Genomic DNA, 8,078 nt, shown 5'->3' on the forward strand with positions numbered 1-8,078 from the left:
AATAATGAATTGGATGAATTGTGTACAATGGAAAGGCCTATATATAAGCTAGCTAAATAAATCTAAATAAAACTCTTAAGTATATTAGAACTCTAATTTAATCTAAACAAGAAGTAGTTTTAAACTAAATTTTCTTATTAACATAATACTCATAAATAACTTAAACTACTTATGTAACAACCCGATTTTGGGTCTAATCAGAACAGTGGTTTCAGAACCACTATTCCGAGGCCGGAGAATTTTTTTTATTTTGGTGTTATATCATGTTTTTATAAGAGCATGAAAATTTTGATGAATTAATTTTAGCATTTGGGAGCTTAATTTTAAAAAAGGACTAAATAAAGGGCAAAAGTTTTATTTTACTAGATTGATATACCAAGTTCCTAGAGAACTATAATTGGGGGTGTTTAAAGTGCAAATAGACCTTTAATAGGTGCTTGGCCAGCCATAGGGGACAAGAATTGACAAAATTGACAAAGTTAGGTGAGTTGGTGACTTAATTTGACTAAAAATAAAATAAGAAAAAGAAGACTAAGTGGTCATCTTCTTCACCACCGAAAATATCAGCAAACTTGGGGTTTTAGAAGCTTGACAATTTCAGCCACTCTTCACCCTTGCAAGTAAGTGACTTTCATGGTCATTTTTGTTAATTTTTGTGTTTTTGGAACCCTTATAGCTTAATCTAGCTAATGAGGGGACTATTTTGCAAAATGGTTGAATGTCTAGGGTTTTTCCATGTGAATACTCATATTTTTTATTGAATTTTTATGGAAGAAAATGAGTCATGGTTGTGTAATAAACAACTTTTGTGAAAGAAGTTTGCATGAAAACACCTAAAAAGGGCTATTTTGTAAAGTTGTAAAATAAGTTGTAAATGTGTGAAATAATTGAAATTTTGAGTTGCTATAGTTATAAAAAGAATTCGGCTAGGATTGATAAAGGAGGAAATTAGATAAAAATTGATTTACAAGCATAAGGGCAAAATCGTAATTTTTGTAAAGTCTAAGGGCAAAATGGTCATTTTGTTAAATTGTGAATTATAGAATTTTTTAATTAATGTAATGATTAAATGAGTGAATTTCATCATGTCAGATCAAGAAAATCGAGATTTGAGCTCAAATCGGAAAGTACGAGGTTATGGACTAAAATGGAATAATTAGCCAAAATTGCATTTGAGGTAAGTCCGTGTGACTAAATAAACATGCTATCCATGTTATTGTTAATATGCTTAAAATCTATTCTGCTATGATTGTATTTAATTATATGTTGATGGGGTTAGGTATGAGAAAGTGATGCCAAATGTTAATAACATTTTTGTGTTGATTGAATACATTAGAAATTTGATGGAATATGACATTCCATTGAAACAAGTAAGTTGTGCGTAAATATAACAACTTTATCGTTATTATGCATTGAATGTTTGATTTCACATATAAGGCTTGAATGCATCTATAAGTAATGGTAAGATGAGACTTATCATGATAAACTCCCGGTTGAACCTTAGGAATAGATTGGATAATAATGCCATAACATTTGGGTGATATGTGTGCTAGTGTAAGACATGTCTAGAACATGCATCGGCCACATTATGAGAGCCAGTGTAAGACATGTCTGGGACATGCATCGGCCTCGAGATATACAAGCCAGTGTAAGACCTGTCTGGGACATGGCATCGACACCGATAGATGAGAGCTAGTGTAAGACCTGTCTGGGACATGGCATCGACCTCGATATATGTAAGTCAGTGTAAGACTTGTCTTGGACATGGCATCGAATTAGATGTGTGAGGTCTTGGACATGGCATCGACTTAGATGTGTGAGCCAGTGTAAGACCATGTTTGGAACATAGCATCGACATCGTACCCTATGTTTGAGGCTTAGTGATTAGCCTGTGGTATTCCAAATGATTCAACGAGAAATTTAAGGTTTAAGTGGAAATGATAGAGCTTATGGCTATGTTGTGAGTGGTACAGGTACTTACATGAAATTGATAAGGTGTGAATTCAATTCATGTTGTATGATTAGTAAGGAATGAATATGAGCATGTTGAGTAACATAGGTATGTATGCCAAGCTCATGAGAAATGATATCGGTTTATGATGCACATTTGGTGAAGATGTAAATATCTAAATTCATGCCTATGAGAATGATTTGTGATGAAATTGTGATTATAGGTATATACATATGATGTATAAATATGTATCTTTACCAATGTGGTGAAAATGAATTAATAAGGTGTGATAAACTTAGTATCATTAATTTACACTAAAACAGTTTTGGACAACAGCCGTAGTCCGACTTTGAAAATCCACAAAAATTGTGGAAATTAAGTTAGAGGCTGAATAAAATATGAAATTAAATATTAATGAGTCTAGTTTCACATAGAAGAAACAGTGTAAGCAAAAAAGTTTCATATTATGAAATATTTAAATTGTTGTGAGACAGAGTCAGAATGATTTCGAAATCCTCTGTCCTGAATTGGGAAAATCATTAAAAATTGTAAAAATATAATTATGGGTTAAAATTTATATGATTAGAATCCTTAATGAGTATATTTCAAAAGAAACAAACGGGAACATCATTCGAATCCTGTGTGAGGAGATAATTAATTTTTAGTAAAGAAAGGTTGAAGCTGTCAAACAGCATAACAAGGGTGACTTTGAAGAATAAACTGTACTAATTGGATTAATAAAAAATTCTTAAAATTTTAGGGTAAGAATATATGCGAGTCTAGTTTCTGAAAAAATTAGTAGATCTTAATTTTGAGTTTCGTAACTCTAGATATAAATAATTTAGTGACTGTGACTCGAGAAAACAACTTGACCTGAACATAGGAAAAAAAGGCAATTATGATAGTATTACCTTGAGATCATGTTGTAAGAATTGGTGGAAGCATATTGATAAATTGCTTATTATTTTCATATGGACTTACTAAGCGTGAAGCTTACTCCCTCCTTTTCATTTCTTTTAGCTTGTCAGGTTAGCTCGGGGTTGGAGATCGTCAGAGGTAGCATCACACTATAAAGTCACTACCTTTGGAATAATGAAGTATATAATAAAAATTTCAAGTGAGTGGCATGTATAGGGATCTAGTTTATTGACATGTGTTATTATACTTTTGCCAAATGTATTGGCATATATTAAGTTATATGTATATGGCCATGAAATGTGGCTCATATTGATTATGGCTTGTAAACCTAGCTATTCTTGTCATGTCTAATGTTTATGATGTGATTATGCTTGTTTGCCATGCATGGTTGATAATATGACATGTGTGTTGGATGTATGCTCTATGACCAACTGAGGTGGCCATAGCCATGTAGTAATTGCACGTTATAAAAACAACGCGATAATGGTTGAACATGAGTGCTTGATGGATAAGTTGGTAACCATAGTATAATGATAAAAGTGATCATCAAAATGACAAGTCTTATGAATGTGAATTAAGGAATCTAGACTTGGTATTGTATGAGTAGTGCATTGCATGCATTACATGTAAGAGGACATGTTAATGTTATGGATATGTCTTAATAAAGAGTATTTAATCACTAAAATGATGCCATGATTCGTGGTTTTAATATGTATAAGGTTGTAAGGGTTTATGGATAACATGAAAGCTTGGAAAATAGCCTAAGTGTTGACTACACGGGCTGAGACACGGTCGTGTGTCTCAATCGTGTGAGGGACACGGCCTGGAGACACAGGCGTGTGGCCGGCCGTGTGGTTCGATTTGCATGCTGACATCATAAATAGAGAGTTACACAGTCTGAGGACACAGGCATGCCAAAGGCACACAGGCGTATCCCTATGTCCACACTGGCGTGTGATCCTATTTCATGGAGAGAAATTTTCTAAGTTTTCCCAAAACTTTCTAAGGTTCTCGTTTAGTCCCTAACTAATTTCAATGCATGTTTAGGGCTTCGTAGGCCCGTGTATTGGACATTATGCACGTGTATGAAAAGTTTTGAATTAAAAGAAATTTTGTAGCCTAGTTTTTGCTTGTTTGTGAACGATTAAGTCCAGTAATGTCTCGTACCTTGTTCCGGCGTCGGACACGGGTAAAGGGTGTTACAACTTAATAACTATAAAAATTTTAGAATAAAATAATAATAAAATAATAGTAAGAGATGATAAATACAATATTGGACTCATATATAATAAAAATTAAGCCTAAAACCTGAATCCAATATAATTTAAACTCGAATTAAAAACTCAAAATTTGTAATTCCCGTCATAATCCCATTTAAAAATTCTGCTTGCATAGTTTTCACTAAAATGTCATAACTTGAGCTCCTGAACTCAAAATTGAGTGATTCAAAATGTGTTTCGAAGCTAAGAGATAGATCTTCAAACGCCATGAGATATCTCAACCCAAAAATGCCAAGATTCCATCTAAAAAGCCATCGCAAGTCTGCTGATTTTCCAAACTTGCAAATTGGCAGCTTTGGTTACTAGAGTTTAATAAATTTCACCCTATCCGTACATGCATCAACAAAAAAACAACACATAAAAAGAGACAACTATAAACACCTAATTTTGTCTGGATTTTCAATTTCAGAACATAAATTTTTATTTGATTATTTAGATTTCAAAGTTAAATTGTTATCGATTTAATTTAAAAATTAGAATTAAGAAATGGGTTAAAATAATTACTTTAGTGTTAATTATTAAAATAATAATAATATCAAACTTTTGCTTAAAGATAAATATAAAATTTTTCTTCAAAAATAATTAATTTTTATAAAATTATTTTGTGGAATAAATTAATTCTCTTCAAAATCGTTTTCCAAGAGCCAAAATAAAATTTTTGAAGTGCATATTGATTTTGTTTGTACTTTTTAAAATAAGCCCAAACCAAACCTAGTTTTCTATTCTTTTTAAAAGTCCAAATAAATATTGAATATGTTAAAAACCCAATTTAATGCCCAAATTTTTTTCTATTTGAATAGCCCAAATTAGTGTTCATTTTGAACAGGCCCTAATAAACTTGAGTCCAATTTTAAATTCTGTTTTGGTCCTTAATTTGGAGGACAAATAAGTTAGCAGCCCAAATTTTTCTTTAGCTTTGAGCCCAATTAATTTCAAATTTGTCTAAAACATGTTTTGAGGTCCAAAGCCCATTTAGCTGGGCAGTAAACAGAAAAAAAAAATGTTTTTTTTAAATGAAGGAATAATTGAAATTAAATGAGAATTTTAAATTTTATATGTGTTTAATTGGATAATTTTCAAAAGAGCCCCTCCGTGTTCTTGACATTGCAAAAGGATTCTGCTGCATGGTATAGTTTTAATACAGTCCCTGTTATTTTGAAATCCTTTTAAATTGTGAAATTTCGGGTAAATTAATTGTCAATTAATTAAAACTTTTCCGTACTTCATTTTCCTTTTCAAATTTTAATTTCATATTTTCTACAATGTTCTTTTGTCCTATTTTATTTTCCTTGATTTCCTTATATATCTTGTTTTAATTTTATTATTCTTTAATTTTCTTTGATTTGAAATTTCCAATTCCTTTTTTATTTATTTTGATTTTGAGTATAACTTCTCTTGTATGCAATTAGATTTTAATTTAAATTTCTAGCTTTCATTAGATTTTAGTTCAAATCTTTAGAATTAGAATTATTTTTGATCTTCTCATCAATTAGAATTTTAAGTTTTAGTAAAACTAGATTTTTAGGTTTTAATTTTGGTAAAATTAGATTATAGATTTAAATAGGATTTGATTTCAAGTTGTAGTAAAATTATATTTTTAGGTTCTAATAGGTTTATATTGTAATTTTGGTAAAATTAGTTTTAGGTTTAAATAGGATCTGATTTTAAGTTCTAGTAAAATTAGATTTTTAGGTTCTAATAGGCTTAGATCATAATTTTGGAAAAATTAGACAATAGGATTAAATAGGATTTGATTTTAAGTTGTAGTAGTATTATATTTTTAGGTTCTAATAGGTTTGGATTATAATTTTGGTAAAATTAGATTATAGGTTTAAATAGGATTTGATTTTAAGTTGTAGTAAAATTATATTTTTAGGTTTTAATAGGCTTAGATCATAATTTTGGAAAAATTAGATAATAGGTTTAAAAAGGATTTGATTTTAAGTTGTAATAGTATTATATTTTTAGGTTCTAATAGTTTAGATTATAATTTTGGTAAAATTAGATTATAGGTTTAAAAGGGTTTGATTTTAAGTTGTAGTAAAATTAGATTTTTAGCTTTAATAGGTTTAGATTTTAATTTTGGAAAAAATATATTAGAATTTTAATTACAATTTGATTTTAAGTTTTAGTAAAATTAGATTGATAGGTTTTAGCAAATTAAATTATAAGTTTAAATGAGATTCGTTTGTAATTTTAAATAAAAGTTAGATTTTAAGTTGTAGTAAAATTAGATTTTGGCTTTTAATAGGTTTAGATTTTAATTTTGGAAAATAATATATTATAATTATAAATAGAATTTGATTTTAAGTTTTAGTCAAATTAGATTGATAGATTTTAATAAGTTAGGTTATAAATTTAAATAAGATTCGTTTGTAATTTTAATAAAAAAATAGATTTTAGGTTTTGTTAGATTAAGTTTTAAGCTAATTAAGTTCAAATTCAAATTTTCTGAGTTATATTTAGATTTTAAGTATATAACTAGATTTTAGTCTTTAAATTGATTAGATTTTTAGTTTATATTCGATTAATTCGGAGTCTAGTTAGAAACTTTAGAATTAAGAAACCCTAATGATTGAACTTTGTAGGACTATCTTTGGATAGGCATTGTAGGGATGCTTTAACCTTCCTTACATGTAATCGTACTCTCAAACCCAGTTTTTGGTAATGAGACTAAGTTAGTTTTTAGGATTTCTTTTATTTGCCTTAGGATTAGTCCTAAAATCTTAAGCGATAAGTGGCTAACCGACCTAGCTTAAATTGGTTAGTGGCGACTTTACTTTGTTTAGGTTCCTCGTGCCCAGCCTTTCTTAGGTCCTCATACTTTAAGAGACATTTATGACACAATTTGTTCCAAACAATGGTTGTTCTAAACATAGCTATTTCTGAAACACTATTATTCTTACGCTACACGTTTCAACCCACTTTGCCATCGCCTTCAATAAATTTTTACAGTTTAAAAATTCCTTTTCCGTTCTTTATTTGGAAATTTTTGTTTTAATTATTTCCATTTTTTTAATTGCATTGTTGTTGTTGTTGTCAGCTAGTTGGTTAGATTTTTATTTTGATAATATTATTTTATTTAAGTAGAGGAAAATCTCGTTGCTAAAATGTCGCCTAGACAACCTAAAAGAACTAGGTCCTACCTGGACCCTCCTCCACCAGTGGTTCCGGAGTGATTTACAAATAAAGAGGTTGAAAATTATTTTATGCCTATCCAAGGGCAAATATTCATTCTTGAACATGGTTTCGACCCATCCAACTCTCTTTGTAATGAGATTTGGGACTTAGTCTATTACCATGGGTGGTTCGATTTTTGTCTAGTGATTGCCATTAGACGTGCGAATGTCTGGATTGGAAATATTGAAGCGAAATAAATAATCAAATAAATAGCGGTGCCCGCAAATATACGAGTCAAATTGTAATATAGAAGAATGTTACAGCGAAACACTTTAGGAAATATTTTGAATATCGTACCCAATGGAGGTTGAATTTAACCGAAATTAATTTTCTACACTAGTAAATCTAAAATAGTATCGATTCAAAATAATATTATGAAAAATCACTTAAAACTAATTAATCTAATTAACTTAAAAATTAATTACTAAAAAATAACCAATTTAACAACAAAAAGTAATCCAATAAAACAGGCGGGAGCTTAACTCACTTTAGTGATCCTAATTAACTTCAGAACTCGGGTTTTATCGAGTTAGCTATTAATTAACTAGTTATTACCTCTAAGCCTCTAACTAATTAACTAATCGACCAATACACGCTTACCTCTCGGTCTCACTTTCTTGACTGAGATAAATTATGAGGTGCTCAGTAAACTTATTTCTTGATATCCTAAATTACTTCCTAGGAGTGTCACTCCCTAGGGTTTAATCACATATAATTTAAACCAACTAACCTGAATTTCAACCCTTGTT

The 8,078-nt window shown here is 29.9% G+C and overlaps 1 long non-coding RNA gene across 1 annotated transcript; it reads left to right on the forward strand.

The window, feature by feature from the left end:
• Window positions 1-1,079: 1,079 nt before the first annotated feature.
• LOC128285349 (uncharacterized) lies at window positions 1,080-3,250 on the forward strand. Its single transcript, XR_008275857.1, has 2 exons — window positions 1,080-1,177; window positions 2,972-3,250. It is a non-coding gene; the product is annotated as an uncharacterized LOC128285349 (long non-coding RNA).
• The last annotated feature ends 4,828 nt before the right edge of the window (window positions 3,251-8,078 follow it).

This window comes from Gossypium arboreum, chromosome 12 (genome assembly GCF_025698485.1).
Source record: "Gossypium arboreum isolate Shixiya-1 chromosome 12, ASM2569848v2, whole genome shotgun sequence".
NCBI classification, from domain to species: domain Eukaryota; kingdom Viridiplantae; phylum Streptophyta; class Magnoliopsida; order Malvales; family Malvaceae; genus Gossypium; species Gossypium arboreum.